Here is a 19,175-nt window from a genome sequence, read left to right as displayed (position 1 = left end):
TGAATGAAGAGCTGGAAGACGCTGAGGGAAGCTGCACAGAGAAGACTTCTAAAGGTAGGAGAAGAACCAGCGTTGATTGGCCGACTGTATAGCATTCGGCCAATCAATGCTGGTTCTGCATCGAGCTTTTACATTTGAATAGCGAGTGGTACTCGATCAAGTATGAGTATTTCGAATACCGTAGTATTCAATCGAATACCTACTCGATCGAGTACTACTCGCTCATCTCTAATAGGCACTAAGTACTTGCTGCTTGACTTTTTTTTTTTATCTCAGGCAGAGTAGGGTGGGCCACCAGAGTACCAGAGGATGTTCCAATGGGCCTAGACTCAAACCCAAATTTAAATAGTGCTTTGGTCTATTTCCTAGAGGTAGTTGGAGGTGGGCCTCTAGAATTATTAAATCTTGTAAATGAACCTCAGTCTGAAACTGTGTGCAAGGATGGTCTGTGAGTAGGGATGTGAGTAGAATTCCATGGTAGTCTGAGACACACCTCCTGTCTCATCATTTGGTCAGGCTGCTGCTGTCAGTCCTTAGCTTGGCTGCTGTGTGTAACACAAGTCTACCACAAGTTCACCAGGACATCCATGTATCTATAATTTGTAGGGGCACATCTGTAGGAATGGCTGTGAGCACAGTGAGCCCAGACTGTGGCGCTGCATTCACCCCTTCTATTAAAGCTATACAGCTATTCAGCTAGATTCAGCTATCCCTTTAGGATATAAAATATTTTTGTATCAGTGATATTACTAGGTGAGATGGAACATTATGTCACCAAGGCTTGATGTCCTGCATAAGCACGTCTCATAATTCCTATATGGCCAGGTCAATAAAAAAATAAAAAGTAATGATGAAAAAAATGCTTAGACCATAAGACGCAAATGTGCCAGACCTTAAAGGGGTTGTCCACTTTCAGACCAATATTGAGAAACGAATGTTATTGTTTGTACAATAAAAGGTTATACAATTTTCCAATATACTTTCTGTAATAATTCCTCACAGTTTTCTAGATCTCTGCTTGCTGTCATTCATTCTGTTACTTCTAGAAGATAAAAGTCTGACCATGGTCATGTGATTTACGGTCCATGGTCATGTGATCTACACACAGGTGCCGCTCGTTAGTCACAGCACAGTAATCAGACATCTGCCTGGTAATCAGCTGTGCACCTGTGTGCTCATCACATGACCATGGACCGTAAATCACATGACCATGGTCAGAGTTTTATCCTCTAGAAGTAACAGAATGAATGACAGCAAGCCGAAATCTAGAGAACCGTGAGGAATTGATACAGAAAGTATATTGGAAAATTGTACAACTTTTTATTATACAAACCATAACATTTGTCTCTCAATATTGGTATGAAAGTGGACAACCCCTTTAAAGGGCTAGTTCACACAAGCAAAGAGGGGGCGGATTATGGCGCTGATTCCTCGTCCTAATCCGCCCCCTCACAATGGAGGTCTAATGTAGAAACGAGCTGTCCTTTCTTGAGACGGATGGCGGGGCTGATTCAGCCCTGGTGTCCGCCTCACGGCAGCACCCTACGATATAGGCCCCGCGTCACTCTCGGAGCCAAAATCCACCCATCCACTCCCTGTATGAATGGGGCCAAATGGTCTGGTCCTGCTGGTCCGTTGTTTTCCCAGCTGCAAGTGACTGCTGAGGCCAAGCTGCAGATTCAGCGGACGGGATCCGTGACATCACAGCCGGCAATGTCACTTGGGAGAAGAAGGACTGGACCGTGCTGGGAGGACACTGGAGCACCAGGGACAGGTGAATATGTATTTTTTTTCTCCTTCCCCCGGCCTATTTAAAATACCTATTTTTTGCTCAGACAACCTCCTTAAGTAGCCAAATAAGATTCTGCACAGGGTGTCATCCAACCTATGGCCAACACTGGCTGTAAGCCCCAATATGCGGCCATCTTAAAAACCTACAATGCATAAAAGGTGGAATAACTTCTTTATTTAGTTAATAAACTATTTATAGTCTATTATTACTATATGAAGAATAACATTGTAGTAAATAAGACTATAATACTTCTATATAGCAGCAGACTAACATGTACATCATTATTTGTGTGTTCTCCGCCGTAATTGTCCATCAGGCTTCGCTTCCAGCAGATAATCTTAGTGTTCTGTGTCAGCCAGGGAGTGAATTAGCTGTGGCACATAATCCTGAGCATAGACAGATCATGTCAGCATCGATAGCCGTTTGGTGTTCTTGACTGAAACTCAAAGGAATCACATTTGATGTTCACACATGGTGTTCTGGCAGTGAGAGTGCGGGCATGGCAATGTGCCCGAGAAGATTCATCATGCCAGCGAGCCTGAAATCTCAACATAAGTGAACAAGATCACTGCACACACAAGGAGGAGCGCAGAACTTTGGTGGAAAGTCCTTCATTGTTGACTCTTTTCTCTCCAGTGTCGCCCTCTTAGCACATACTGATCCTTGTTCTGTAATATCGGCTTACTGTTTCGTGCCAAGAAGGATATTGCACATGGTGGATATAAGAATGAGAGCACCGAGAGCATTTGGCACCAATAAAGGTGTAAATATATTGCATTTTAATTGAAATTCACTAGAAAGAGTAACATCTGTCACCCCCAACCAGTATCACTGTGTTAAAGAACATATTGAAACGTTATAAAGACATTGATCATTGGACCTCATCTTTCATCTAGTCGGCTAAAGAAATGTTAAAGGGGTTCTCTAATATAAAAAAAAAAAAACTTTTCTCAAAAATCGCACCAACTATAGGCTACATATGGCATTTCACAGTCTTTGCCTCAGTCAATTGAATTAGTTGATCTACAATAGGCATGTACAATTGAAATGCCACGATTTACAAAAACGCAACGGTTGTTGAAATCGCAGCATTTCCACAGTGGATTATTTTCTGCAATGTGTGGATGAGATTAGCCAGAATCCTGACCTTAAAGGGTTATTCTCAAGGGATTGGGACTGTGCTTGTAGTACATCCAGTGGTTATACAATGTATGAAGATGTGCTAGTGTCAGTTCACCATGACTGCTGCAAACGGCTGATCGGTGGGGGTGCCGGGAGTTAGACCCCTGCCATTCTGATACTAAGAATAGGTCAAAACTATTACAGTTCTAAAACATCTACCAACACATGGACAATCCAACAGGTATAAGGCTACATCCACACGACAGTGCCCTGGTGTACACCCGAGGGCAATTAGTTTTCTTTAAAAATTAAAAAAGTTAATGAAATGTGAAATTGGGACAAAAAAAGTTAAATTTTTTTCAGATGGTTCACATAGACCTGTAAAACAACGGTTGTGTGAATAGATCCATTATAGTCTATGGAGTCTATTGTATTAATGGCCAGCACACGGGCAAGGAATCATGTTGTGTGAATGAGCCCCTCGGGTTTTTCAGATGGCCATCTGTGGATACCTTTACTTTCTGCTATCCCCTTTAGGACACAAAGAAGATTTAATCAGAGTGATGCTGCCCACTATAGGCAGCAGGAGACATAGCAGGCTTCATTACAAGATGATAACCTCAGCGCTTTACATTTTACTTTATGATGGACACATCCACGTTCCATTGTACTAATATAGATTGTTGTACGATTCACCTCCTATACTTTGGGGGCCATGGATGAGGTTGTGTTTGTTTGCATTATGATCGACAACTATGGTTTGTAGACATAGAATAAGTTCATTCAACAATTATTACTAATATCCAAAATTCTCAGAAGATTTCCAGTGTTCAGTTACAGTAACTGTTATATCATATATAATTACAAATAAGATATTCTTTTCAATATACTTTTTGTATGAATTCCATAATATGGATAAATGTAAAACCCATAGGTGGGAGTGGTATAAAATAAAGAAAAATCAATACCTACCTACATTCCTCATTTCAGGAAGTGCATCCTCTGACCGCTCAGTTAGAGGCCTCAGTGGTCACATATGGGCTTGCAGTACTGTACATGTGACCGCTGAGGCTAGTGATTTGTCACGTGGCTCCCAGCACTTCTGGTCTAGACATTCCCAGTATTATAAGGAAAGTGGAACATGCCACATGAACGGAGGACTGGGGTGTCACTTCTTTCTTGATTTTCCACCACATCTGTCTACCCCTGGGTGTTCCATTTAGGGTTAAGTTCACACAAGGTTTTTTGGACCGGAACCTGAGGCGGAGGCCGCCTCAGGTTCCGGTCCAAAATACAGGTAGCTACGACTGGATGCTGCTGCAGTGCACTGGCATCCAGTCGCCTACTCCACTCCGGATTAGGCCCAAATGAATGGACCTAGTCGGGAGGGAGTGTTTTCAGGCGTATGTCGCGAGGCGAATCTACCTGAAAGAATAAGCATGTGACTTCTTTTTCCCGGGAGCCGGAACATACAGCTCCCGGAAAAAAGAACTGACCGGCTCCCATTGATTTCAAAGGTAGCCGTCTTTTTGGTCAGGATTTTGAGGCGGATACGGCCGCAAAATCCTGACCAAAAAACTCAGTGTGAACTTACCCATATCCTGGAAAACTTGTGAAGGCTGAGGCCCCACATTGCAGAAACGCAGCTTCTTTTGTTGTAGATTTTGCTGCAGTTTTTTGAGCCAAAGCCAAGAATGGCTAAAGAGGAAATGTGAAATATATAGGAAGCTCTTATATGTCTCCCGTCTGCTCAATACACTCCTGGCTTTCGCTAAACAAACTGCAACAAAATAAGCTTTTTTTGTTGCAGATTTTGTTAGCCTTAGGCTGAAGCCCCATGTTGCAGAAACGCAGTGTTTTTGTTGCAGATTTTGTTTGTTTTTTTGTTTTTTTTTTAGCCAAAGCCAGGTGTGAATTGAGCAAAAGGTAGAAGTATAAGAACCATCTATATATTACCCATTACTTTCGTAGCCATTCTTGACTTTGGCTAAAAAAAAAAACGCAACAAAATCTGCAACAAAAAAAGCTGCGTTTCTGCAACTTGGGCGACAGCCTTAGGTTAAGAATCTACGTAAAGAAACACTATGGAAAACGTGCAGTGTAAACACATCGAGTTGTTTTTTATTGCATTTTCTCAAAACGAGATCTAGAAAAAAAAAAAAAGTATATTGGAAAACACTTAAACACTTATTGTTGAATTGGGATACTCCTTTAAGATGAAGGGCTTTCCAGGTTCAGCTGCTGTGAAGCGTCTGTCGGCAGAATATTTGACAGAGCCCATTATAGATCACTGAGATCCATCGGCACCAGTGATATCCAGTGCGAGTCTTATTTGTGCACCAGTTATAAGCTGTCCCCTTATTATTACTATATTGCTGCTATTATTAGTTATTTCTGGACCGGTTCATGTACATTTGTTTTACATGTAAGAAACCAAATCACAAATGATGACAAAAATGTAAGTTATATGGGAAGATGAGAGAAGCGGCAGTGTTGGCTATACAATAGTCCCACGTGGGAAGCACGCCATGCTCAGCCTGCATGTATCACTATAGACCGTGTGTCACAGTAATGAGGTCGTCCCACTACTATTCATGCTGTCTTCATCCTGAGTCTATCGTACAGGGTGTCTATTGTGGAGGGAGTTCATTGTAAAACGGCCACCTGTCTCCTCTGCTCTCCAGCCCATTTCCCACCAGATGCCATAGAATAGTTTAGTTTCCATCGCAGTCAGGTGTCGACTAGAATCCAATACCAGACACAGAGCGGCTCCTGAGAGTCACCAATCAATATATCTGATTACCGTCCATTATATCAGATAAATGTAGTATATGCAGGGGAATACACCAGCGTTAGGCTAAGGCCCCACGTAGAGAATCACAGCTAATAAAGCGCTGCGTTTTTTTCTGTAATATTTTTATTGAGTTTTTGCTGTGTTTCGTTCTGCTTTTTTTCTTCCCCTTATTGTGATTTTGCAACTAAAATTAAGATGCTGATTTATTCAAGAACACAGATATTTTGGTCAAGGCAAAAATGCTGCGATTTGGCTACTGTACAGTATCTGCAAAGTGGGAGCTTGCATAGATTTTAGCTATAATTTACATTTGTCTGGTTGCGTGAGGCCACACCCCTCCCAATAAACCCCACCCAAAACATGCCCACTTTTAGAAAAGTGGCCCTGGGAACACAATTTTGCAAAACAGCTATGCAACGATGTAAAATATCTTATAAATCTGTCCCTAGTATTCCATTTGTAATAGGAAGAAAATTCTGCATGGCAAATCTGACTCTTGCATCATGTTGATGCATAACCTCATTAACGTCATTTTTTCACTCACACTTCTAATTTGTTTCTACATTAATGTGCAAAACAATTATGAAACTAATCAACAAGAAATTGAAAAAAAATGAGCATAATAAGGTGGTATCAAACACAAAAACGAAAACAAAATACATTAAAACCACATCTGTATTATATAAGGCTGGCATGACAACTTAATGTGCCAATTCATCATCTCCCCTAATCTGGCATCTGTAGTCTTGCCAAGAGAAATGGTTCTAATCAGATCCGATTCCATTTCTGAGAACGAGAAGTAATCATCATATTAGGTGTCTGTACCTTTAAGACTTTTTCTTATCGTAATTCATATCTTACATTGTAATGATTAGAAAACTATACAAAATGATAAAAATAATCTGTACTACAGCGCGATGACATCAATATCACACTTTATAATCTGGAAATGTTGATATAATCCACCATTAGACTGTCCTATGATACTTTTGGACACATCATGGCGGAATATTTGGTAGCCCACCACTCACATATCATGAGGTCTATATCATGACCCTTTTATTAATGTGCATATTTATCATATGATTTGAATCTGCACAAGCCACAAATATGAGTAATCCATTCTAAGAACGATAAAAACCAACATTGTATATCCTAGTCTGTTTTGGTTTTTGATCCATGTCTGATCCATGCGCCATCTGGGTTTCAGCCATTTTTTTCCCCAAAGAAAGCATCCTTAATTTTCAGTATCACCTAATATCTGTCAAAAATTGATGAAACATGACATCCTGTGTGGCCTCATAGGCTTGAATGGCCAAGACAAGTAGAAAAAAAGAAAAATTGGATGCAATATTTTTTTTCTCACTGACTATAATGGGTCCATCTTCTATCCATGTGCCAGCCTTTTATTCCAGGTACAGCACTCAGACATAAAATTGTTCATGTCAAAGAGCCCTTAGTCATCTGGGAACTCACCAAATGTCCGCAAGGTACCCACAAATCCATGGGTCATTGCGTGTGGAGAACAGGACATCTATCAAGGTTTGTGTTTCAGTATAGAAATAGAATGATGAAAATAATGTAATGGCAGATCCATCCAATGATGAACACATTGGTGCCTAGTGGACCCCAATAACTTATAAGGGAGCCCATGGCGTTTTATTGCTGCACGCTGTGCTATGCTTTCCTCCAAATTTGAGGGAATACCTAAATGGATGACCTGATGGAAGGGTGAAAGGAGCCAAATCATACTCCTTATGCTGAGGGAGTCCATTTAAAATTCTCAAGTGTCCCCAAAAGTAAACAAAGGGACCCAAGATGGAAGATCTTAAAGGGAATCTAAGGTCTCTTGAAGAGACATCTATGATACATGGCACCCAGATAATACCATAGCAGACGTTGTCTGGTACTTAACTCCGTGGGTCTCTCTAGGGAAGGTTGGCAGCAGTTTCCCGGTAAATCGTCTTACGTGCCAATGCATAAATGTATCCACAGTACTGTCAGCACCAGGAGAGGCAGAATATGGAATTTCTGATGAAAGAGTACCTTGGTGGCCCTGAGCATGCCAGATGACTATACTCTATTAGGGTATGTTCTCACATGGCAGATTTGCTGCAGTAAATCAGTTCCAATCATCTGAACGAGGATATTTTGGCGGCAAGCACATGGATTTCTGTAAGCAGAATTCAACATTCGGTTACATATAAGCAAATATACGCTTGTGTGCTTTGTATGGGAACCAGAACAGATCTCTGTCCCAGCGCTTGCCCCCTCCCTAACCCGCCACCAACACAGAGCACTACTTTGTCAGTGTTGAGATAAGAAGCTTACAAATTATGCCAAGCAGAAGGGTAATTAGTTCCATTAATTTACCACCGATTTGTGTAAAAATAAAAAACACACTGGATGTCACCAGCATTAAATGAGCTTTAGTACAGTCATTTTGTGGCGGAATAGAATTTACATTAGCAAAATGACTAATTAGCTCCCATATACAGTAATTGTAGGAGGTGACGAGTCGCAAAGAACACAGCAGTCAACAAGCCACAAAACGCTCCTGTGCTTGTATCGCCTACCGAAAAATATTCCCTGAGGATGTTAACCATTTTGTGTCACAGAACATTATAAAGAGGGTGCCTAATACTAATGGTAGTCATAATAGTAATAATATGTATGGAATAGAAACCGTACATCCAAAAAATAATGAAACAACCGTATTAATGGAGGAGGAGTAGATTTAATTGGTGCCCTCTACTGGTGGATGTGATTTTATGGGTCCCAGTTATCTGAGCAGAATCACGACCTTGCCACACCTCACCCCAACTCACACCATGGATCATTTAAAGAGGACCTTTCATGGATTTGGGCACATGCGGTGTTATATACCGCTGGAAAGCCGACAGTGTGCTGAAATCAGCGCACTGTCGGCTTTCCCAATCTGTGCCGTGAGTGAAGAGCTATCGGTACCGGTACCGTAGCTCTTCACAGTCAGAACGGCGTTTCTGACAGTCTGTCAGGAACGTCCTTCTGCACAGTAACACCTATCGTGCTGTACAGTGTGAGCGAGGAGGAACGCTCCCTCCCCTCCTGATAATACTCGTCTATGGACAAGCACTGTGAGCAGAGGGAGGGGGCGTTCTTCCCTGCTCACACTGTACAGCGTTATAGGCACTGCTTGTACAGAAGGAAGGTCCTGACAGCCTGACAGAGTGTCAGGAACGCCCTTCTGACTGTGAAGAGCTTCGGTACTGGAACCGATAGCGCTTCACCCGGGGCACAGATTGGGAAAGCCGACAGTGTGCTGAATTCAGCAGTATATAGAACTGCCTGTGCCCAAATCCATGAAAAGACCTCTTCAACAACATATAGGTATCATCATTTTGGAGAGAGTCCTTTAAAAAGGGTATTTAGTAGAGATGAGCGAACACTAAAATGTTCGAGGTTCGAAATTCGATTCGAACAGCCGCTCACTGTTCGAGTGTTCGAATGGGTTTCGAACCCCATTATAGTCTATGGGGAACATAAACTCGTTAAGGGGGAAACCCAAATTCGTGTCTGGAGGGTCACCAAGTCCACTATGACACCCCAGGAAATGATACCAACACCCTGGAATGACACTGGGACAGCAGGGGAAGCATGTCTGGGGGCATAAAAGTCACTTTATTTCATGGAAATCCCTGTCAGTTTGCGATTTTCGCAAGCTAACTTTTCCCCATAGAAATGCATTGGCCAGTGCTGATTGGCCAGAGTACGGAACTCGACCAATCAGCGCTGGCTCTGCTGGAGGAGGCGGAGTCTAAGATAGCTCCACACCAGTCTCCATTCAGGTCCGACCTTAGACTCCGCCTCCTCCGGCAGAGCCAGCGCTGATTGGCCGAAGGCTGGCCAATGCATTCCTATGCGAATGCAGAGACTTAGCAGTGCTGAGTCAGTTTTGCTCAACTACACATCTGATGCACACTCGGCACTGCTACATCAGATGTAGCAATCTGATGTAGCAGAGCCGAGGGTGCACTAGAACCCCTGTGCAAACTCAGTTCACGCTAATAGAATGCATTGGCCAGCGCTGATTGGCCAATGCATTCTATTAGCCCGATGAAGTAGAGCTGAATGTGTGTGCTAAGCACACACATTCAGCACTGCTTCATCAAGCCAATACAATGCATTAGCCAGTGCTGATTGGCCAGAGTACGGAACTCGGCCAATCAGCGCTGGCTCTGCTGGAGGAGGCGGAGTCTAAGATCGCTCCACACCAGTCTCCATTCAGGTCCGACCTTAGACTCCGCCTCCTCCGGCAGAGCCAGCGCTGATTGGCCGAAGGCTGGCCAATGCATTCCTATGCGAATGCAGACTTAGCAGTGCTGAGTCAGTTTTGCTCAACTACACATCTGATGCACACTCGGCACTGCTACATCAGATGTAGCAATCTGATGTAGCAGAGCCGAGGGTGCACTAGAACCCCTGTGCAAACTCAGTTCACGCTAATAGAATGCATTGGCCAGCGCTGATTGGCCAATGCATTCTATTAGCCCGATGAAGTAGAGCTGAATGTGTGTGCTAAGCACACACATTCAGCACTGCTTCATCAAGCCAATACAATGCATTAGCCAGTGCTGATTGGCCAGAGTACGGAATTCGGCCAATCAGCGCTGGCTCTGCTGGAGGAGGCGGAGTCTAAGGTCGGACCTGAATGGAGACTGGTGTGGAGCGATCTTAGACTCCGCCTCCTCCAGCAGAGCCAGCGCTGATTGGCCGAATTCCGTACTCTGGCCAATCAGCACTGGCTAATGCATTGTATTGGCGTGATGAAGCAGTGCTGAATGTGTGTGCTTAGCACACACATTCAGCTCTACTTCATCGGGCTAATAGAATGCATTGGCCAATCAGCGCTGGCCAATGCATTCTATTAGCGTGAACTGAGTTTGCACAGGGGTTCTAGTGCACCCTCGGCTCTGCTACATCAGATTGCTACATCTGATGTAGCAGTGCCGAGTGTGCATCAGATGTGTAGTTGAGCAAAACTGACTCAGCACTGCTAAGTCTCTGCATTCGCATAGGAATGCATTGGCCAGCCTTCGGCCAATCAGCGCTGGCTCTGCCGGAGGAGGCGGAGTCTAAGGTCGGACCTGAATGGAGACTGGTGTGGAGCGATCTTAGACTCCGCCTCCTCCAGCAGAGCCAGCGCTGATTGGTCGAGTTCCGTACTCTGGCCAATCAGCGCTGGCCAATGCATTCTATTAGCCCGATGAAGTAGAGCTGAATGTGTGTGCTTAGCACACACATTCAGCTCTACTTCATCAGGCTAATAGAATACATTGGCCAATCAGCGCTGGCCAATGCATTCTATTAGCTTGATGAAGCAGAGTGTGCACAAGGGTTCAAGCGCACCCTCGGCTCTGATGTAGCAGAGCTGAGGGTGCACAAGGGTTCAAGTGCACCCTCGGCTCTCCTACATCAGAGCCGAGGGTGCGCTTGAACCCTTGTGCACACTCTGCTTCATCAAGCTAATAGAATGCATTGGCCAGCACTGATTGGCCAGAGTACGGAATTCGGCCAATCAGCGCTGGCCAATGCATCCCTATGGGAAAAAGTTTATCTCACAAAAATCACAATTACACACCCGATAGAGCCCCAAAAAGTTATTTTTAATAACATTCCCCCCTAAATAAAGGTTATCCCTAGCTATCCCTGCCTGTACAGCTATCCCTGTCTCATAGTCACAAAGTTCACATTCTCATATGACCCGGATTTGAAATCCACTATTCGTCTAAAATGGAGGTCACCTGATTTCGGCAGCCAATGACTTTTTCCAATTTTTTTCAATGCCCCCAGTGTCGTAGTTCCTGTCCCACCTCCCCTGCGCTGTTATTGGTGCAAAAAAGGCGCCAGGGAAGGTGGGAGGGGAATCGAATTTTGGCGCACTTTACCACGTGGTGTTCGATTCGATTCGAACATGGCGAACACCCTGATATCCGATCGAACATGTGTTCGATAGAACACTGTTCGCTCATCTCTAGTATTTAGCTTTTTGCCACTTTTGCTAACACAAATCACCTATTTTTTTTTTATTGGATAGTAGAAAACTTTACATGTGTAGAAATGTCCTTACTTCTGCCATATCTACTGGCCAACAACTATTCCTCATGATTCCCTCATACACATTGATTTTCAGCTTGGTGCATGTATTCTACATGGATTAGAGAGAGTACACAGCTGACGCACTGCACTGCAGCAGATTCAGCCGCAGAATCTGTGGCAAGCATGGTCATGTTTTGACTTCTTTTGAAGTCAATGGAAGGTGGTTTTGGAAGTGGATTTTGAGGTGTATTCCGTGTCAAAATCTGCTGCCAAAAAACCCCATGTGAACTTACCCTGACCATTCTTGCCGAGGATTACGCGGCTGAATCCACCGTGGCGTCCGCGGCGTGACATTCCCCTCCTGACTAGGCTTATTCATTTGTGCCTAATCCGGAGTGGAATGCTGCAACTGGATGCCAGTGCACTGTCGCGGTTATCCGTTTTTTGGACCAGATTCTGAGGCGACCAAAATCCGGTCCAAAAATCCCTGTGTGAACTTACTCTTAATGTGCCCATTCACTTCAATACTTTCTTTCTTTGGGTTTGTATAAAGTCCTAGATTCAGAATTGAAAGTGAACAGAATGTAATGTTTTCATACTAAGTATGATGGTTGTCCACCAGCTAAAGCGACTTGTTACCTTCGGAGAAGCCCACCTAAAAGCAGGTCAGGTAAGCCTGTGTTATATAGTCAGAGGCTCCGCTCCAGCAAGCTATAGACTAAGCTGTAGAAAGGGTTTTAACAAGCTCTCGGCAGAAAGAGATGACAACCTCATTGAGATTGTTAAGAGCCGGCTGAGTGGACCAAGACATCATTAGAATCTCCGTTCTTGGAATCATAGCATAACCATCTTCCCAATTTACTGAAGAGTAATTCCTGTAACTTATTATTTGTAGTTTTAAGTAGTGCCCTAAAGCCCAATTAAAGTGCCGGGCTCTTTTTACTTCCATTTAGCACAGCTCTGATTGTCCAAATAAGAAGATGAGTGCATTTTTACTTCTCTTCGTCTCATACAAAAACAGCATCAATTAGACTGCTGCCGTGTTGATTTTTCTATCTCTTTGACTGTTGCACTTGAATGCCTTGTAAAAGCCCCTTTTCTCCTTGTTTACAATCAGTTTAATGGAATAAGTTGATTGTGGTGGGTTTAAGATACAAAAGAAAAGCACGGCCGAGCAGCCAAACAAACAGGCCTTTCCTGAATAAAATCGCGTACATGAAAAGGTCCTCCAAGTTCAGTCTCCTCCCCGCAATCGGCCATCAGAAAAAAGGGGACGACATTTTAATTCAAAACAGCAACTTCCATGGTTTTCTTGCAATCTCACAGAACTAAAACACAGGCTTGTATCTTGTCCAACAATGGCGCGGCTCATCACAGGGTACTAGAGAAATATTGGGGGGTTTTCTATACTTGGGATATGTCTTATGCACCCTATAAGTTTACAAACACAGATTTATATATTTGTTTAAAGTTATAATGGAGGCCAAAGTAATGGGAAATATAAAGTATGAATGAAACTGCTGGGTAAAGATGAATCTCCCAAGGTTCAGTCTAATCCAGGCCTCCTATTATAACACTCTGGGATCTCTTCATATCCCACCATATAATAAGTGGAGAGTATATTAGTGGTTTATGATTGCAGAAGCCCAAACTTTTTGGGTCGGCCCGAACTCAAAGTTTTTGGAAAATTCCTAACAAACCCGGAGTCACGGAGTCCCTAGTAAGGACTTCTACTATATACTTCCTTTTCCTGCTGGATATACTCCTAGCTTGGACTCAATAATACTGCAACTCAGACAGCTTCATACCACTTGGGGATCCAAGCAACTCATATTTTTATTTTTCTATCTACTGAGTCGGCGGCAGGTTTATCTTTCTTTTTTATCATCTAAAAGGACTGATAGAAACAGAAACGCTTCAATTTGTATCAGTTATCCTTGGATTTTTAATTCTGTTGTTCTGATCCATGAGAGGAGAATGATGGACTTATAGTGTGAACATACCCTGGGAGAAAAGGTTGTTCTGTGTAGTGCCCATATATGAAGGACCAGAGAAGGTGCCCCATGTGTGCAGGATAAGAGTAGCGGTACTATGTAGTGCCCATGACTGCAGGATATGAGTAATGGTACTATGCCCTTGTGTGCAGGTTAGGAGTAGTAGTACTATGTAGTGCACATATTGGCAGGATAAGAGTGGTGGTACTATGTAGTGCCCATGTGTGCAGGCTAGTAGTAATACTACTATGTAATGCGCATGTGTGCAGGTTAGGAGTAGTAGTACTATGTAGTGCCCATATGTGTGCCGGATAAGAGAAATGCTACTATGTAGTGTGCAGGTCAGGAGTAGTAGTACTATGTAGTGCACATGTTGGCACTATAAGAATAGTCGCACTATGTAGTGCCCATACGTGTGCAGGATAAGAGTAATGGTATTATGGAGTGTACATGACTGCAGGATAAGCGTAATAGTACTATGTGGTGCCCTCGTATGCAGGTTAGGAGTAGTAGTACTATTTAGTGCCCATATGTGTGCCGGATAAGAGAAATGCTACTATGTAGTGTGCAGGTTAGCAGTAGTAGTACTATGTAGTGCCCATACGTGTGCAGGATAAGAGTAATGGTATTATGTGGTGCACATGTGTTCAGCATAAGAGCAGAGGTACTATGCAGTGCCCATGTGTGCTGGATAAGAGAAATGCTACTATGTAGTGTGCAGGTTAGGAGTAGTAGTACTATGTACTGCACTTGTTGGCAGGTTAGGAGTAGTAGTACTACCGTATGTAGTGTACATGACTGCAGGATAAGAGTAGTAGTACTATGTAGTGCACATGTTGGCAGGATAAGAGTAGTGGTACTACCCTGTTTCCCCGAAAATAAGACACCTAGGCATAGCACTCCCCTCCCGACTAGGCCTATTCATTTGGGCCTAATCCGGAGTGGAATGCCTTCACCTCCTGGACCACCTACAATCGGCAGTCATGCTGGCGCTAGCCGCTGCATAAGACATCCCCCGAAAATAAGACAGGTCATATATTTAGGAAGGGAATTTTATATAAGACACTGTCTTATTGTTGGGGAACAGGGTATGTTGCAGGTATAAGGACCATTAGTAAAACTTTCAACTTTGTAGGTTCTTGACTGGCTCCTTCTTACAGTACATGGGGTAGGGAGTCAGCACAGATGTATGTATGAGTGGAGGACATCACTGTGAAAACACCGTTGCTTCAGACCTCAGCATTTATGGGCTTATGCCCAGGATCAAAGCTATCTCTGACCTTGGATGTTACAGCAGACACTTGGCTGTGTATCATAGATGGCTCCCACTGCTAATGGCAGGATTGAACCAGCGGGATTGGTGCCTACTACCAACATCTTGCCACCAAAACCTCTTGGCACCCCAGTTGGGAATAACTGTCCTACAATAACATTTTAGACTGTGTTTCCATGTTCAGGTTTTTGTATCCAAACCAGATGTTGCTCATAAAGAGACAGAAACTATAATGTGTAGGTTTATCTCCTCCTTTTTGCATCCACTCCTGGTTACGGCTTCAAACACCGCCTATAAACCTAATTTTACATCATTGCATTTTGGTCATTTGTGAGCATTTTGCATTACGCCCTATTGTTAATACACTTCATCCCCTAAGCGAAATCCAACAATTACAGGAAACCTTTACGTCTACGCTACATATAGTGACGCATACACACGGTAAGTCACTATCTACACGCACGTTATTTTATTTCACGCATCTTCATATTCTTTAAGGTTACACGGCGGTGACCATATTATTGCATAACATTTATCATGTCATATTCACTAAGGTTAAGTTTTTTATGTTAATGGCAAACATGTAAAACTAGAAAATATTACGGTGATGAACTGCCGAGAAGCCTGCACACTGCATCCGGAATTGTATCTAATCTGGGAGGCCAGCGAGAAGTTCTCCTGGTCACATTTAAGGGTACTTTGTATGCAGTCAGAATACATTTAATGTGTATGAGGAAGTGTAGAGCTGCAGCTCGGCAGCTGAATGGCAGCAAGAATGGAGGCTATTTGAATACTGATGTGTCCCTCACATTCTCCTATTTCCATTAATGACATGCTCATCAAGAGCAGACAATAGGGCCGGCTGCCTGCGCCTGTCACACTGTGCCGGTCCTGGCATTGCCAGCTTGTCACTCCCCGGTTGCTTTTAGAGACCAGCAAGCTAATAAGAAGTGTTCTCAGCAGACAGGTGCTTCCGCTGCTGGGACATGCTCCATTCTCTCCCACAAACCCACCTCTTCCTCTGTCTTCAGGTCTGTGACAGACACCATGAAATGCCGAAATTAACAGCCCCATCATCTTATGCTGCTGCCTCTGGTAACAGCAGAAAATCTACTTGTCACAAGACAATGTCTGATGATGGCCAACGTTGTCTAGGAGGTGACCGCTCTGAAACATTAGCAAATCTCAAGATCATATGTGGTGCAATAAAAATGGAAAATAACATATCATGAATTCATTGCAAAGAAAATAAATTGGATATAAGGGACATTTCATAGTAGATCCATTATACGAGTATATATATTATTAGAGCTGTGTTTTTCTACATATCAATGGAATTTTGAAGGTCCAATTTTTAGCCAGGTCCAACATTATGTGTTGATTCATTTTGTTCAAATCCATCTGTCTCTTCATGTAATCCCAGACAGACTCAATGATGTTGAGATCACGGCTCTTTGGGAACTATATCGTAACTTCCAAAGGCGGTCACATAAATATTGATAGAATTTAGATTTTTCATCATTCACTTTGTATTTGGTTAATTGACAATTGCCTATTTCTGACTTGCAGTCGTGTAGACTACATCTTACCATTAATGATATACTGTAGACAATATACGCTCACAGAAGATCTACCCTCGTTCGTATGTTATTTCTACAATTATAGAATATTAAGTGTCATTAAAATCGATGACCTAAGAGTCTGCATTTTGTTAGTTGATAATGGACTTGATATTAAGTTTATGAGAATAATGTTTAATATCATGGAAAATTGAGAGCTCCCCAGCACATCAGGCTTCATTTAGGTAATTCTATAGTTTAATGATTTAATTAATGCAATATTACACAATATTTGTAAGGTTGCATTCAACCATAATAGAAGCTGCATGTGAATAAAACCCTGCCCGTATGTTTGCACCATTGATCTCATGATTATACAGGTACCTGTATCCCGTGGAGTAACTAGGAATGGCGGGGCCCCATGGCGAACTTTTGACATGCCCCCCCCCGACCGACACTGACGACCTTGACTGACCCCCTCCTACGCATTCCTGCGCACTCTATTATGCCCCATAGTGGCCCCTGCACACAGTATTATGTCCCTTAGTGGCCCCTGCAAACACTATTATGTCCCTCAGTAGCCCCTCCGCACAGTATTATCCCCCATAGTGGCCCCTGCACACAGTATTATCCCCCATAGTGGCTCCTGCACACAGTATTATCCCCCATAGTGGCTCCTTCACACAGTATTATCCCCCATAGTGGCCCCTCCGCACAGTATTATGCCCCATAGTGGCCCCTGCACACAGTACTATGTCCCACTGTGGACACCCATAAACAATTATTATACTCTGGGGTCTTTTCAGACCCCAGAGTATAATAATCGGAGATCCAGGGGGAGAAAAACATTAAAAAAAACCTCTGTTACTCACCCATCTCCCGGCTCCTATGCTGTCGGCCTCCGAAGTAGTCGATCTTCAATGACGTCAGACGTCACATGACCCGGGACGCAGGCCCGGCTCATGTGACGTCGGACGACTAGGCCGTAGCCTGCACGAATTGTGGAGAGGTAAGTAACAGTGTTTTTTATGTTTATTACCTCTCCCGGGCCGCCGATCATTATACTCGGGGGGTCCGAAAAGACCCCTGAGTATAATGATAGCAGCGGTAGCGGCTGTCACCAGGCCCCTAATGTCCCGGGCCCTGTCGCAGCTGCCTCCGCTGCTATGGCGGTAGTTATGCCACTGCCTGTATCTATATAGGTATGTGAGCATTGGTGGTCACATAGAGATGGGGTTTTGTCCACATGTGGTTGCTTCTATATTACAGCGCAGCCTCAAGATATTATTAGTAATAGCCTGATAACATATTTGGACTGAGATGATTTTTGACCCTTTAACAATACAACATATATTGGCTTTCAGGGCCATACGTTTTTACCTCTATTGTTCCTAACATTAATCGTACATAGTGCCAGCGCTGTTTTCCCAACAGCCTGTTCATATCTGCAAACTGCTGTCCGTGCTTGTACAGTACACTGCAGGCAAAAAGTATTCTGGAACTTGTACCATGTAAGGAGAGTTTACTACTTCTATATATGTGTGACTAGCTGCTTGTGTTATTGCAGATGGGATGTTAGTCATAGACAGCAAGCTCCTTCCCTTAATGTGCTCAGATTTCTCTTGTATGTCAGGGATCTTTTTAGCTGCATCATGCCTCATATTTGCAGTCCGGGATCTCCTATATTATGTTCTGTTAGCCTTTGGTATTTTACAGTTATGACTGACAGAATTACATCTAAATAAATCAGTAGTATTAATATTGGATAAGGAAGGGCAGGCAGCTCCTATTGTACATGGCCACAGCCTGAGAGAGAAATGTAAAATGTGCTGCAGCCATTATGGGGATTATTAGCAACAAAAAAACATATACAACCATAAAACAGATCACCTAGCAAGAGCCTGCGTGTATTTCAACTTTTCATGAAAACTTATGTTTCCCTTTAGGCTAAGGCCCTACGTTGCGGAAACACAGCTTTTTTTGTTGCAAATTATTGCTGTGGTTTTTTGAGCCAAAGCCTGGAGTGGATTGAGCAAAAGGTAAAAGTAGACGTATTTCTTATATATTTCCCATTCCTTTTGTAGCCATTCTTGGCTTTGGCAAGAAAAGCCAACATGAGCGACATTGGCGTGAAGGATAACCTAATGATTTCAATGGAAAACCTGCTATGACTGCAATCCCCATCTGTAGGGTGCAAAACACATAACATAGAACATGATCCTTTTCCAGGATGTGTTTTATACTTTTTTTGTCTTTGAAATAAAATTTTGTTTCATTAGTCATTAGCTTAGGATTAGAGATGAGTGAGTACTAATCGAAACGGCCGTTTCGAATAGCACGCACCCACAGAAATGAATGGACGTAGCTGGCGCACAGGGGGTTAAGAGGCCGGCTGCCGGCAAAGTCTGCGTGCCGGCCGCTTCCATTCATTCCTATGGGTGCGTGCTATTCAAAATGCCCGTTTCGAATAGTACTTGCTCATCTCTACTTAGGATATGTATGATAAAAGACTAGATTGGTTTGAAATCACACATTCATGGTACAGATGTGTATATGGTAGGAA

This window comes from Leptodactylus fuscus, chromosome 1, assembly GCF_031893055.1.
Source record: "Leptodactylus fuscus isolate aLepFus1 chromosome 1, aLepFus1.hap2, whole genome shotgun sequence".
NCBI lineage: Eukaryota > Metazoa > Chordata > Amphibia > Anura > Leptodactylidae > Leptodactylus > Leptodactylus fuscus.
This window is presented reverse-complemented; position numbering follows the sequence as displayed.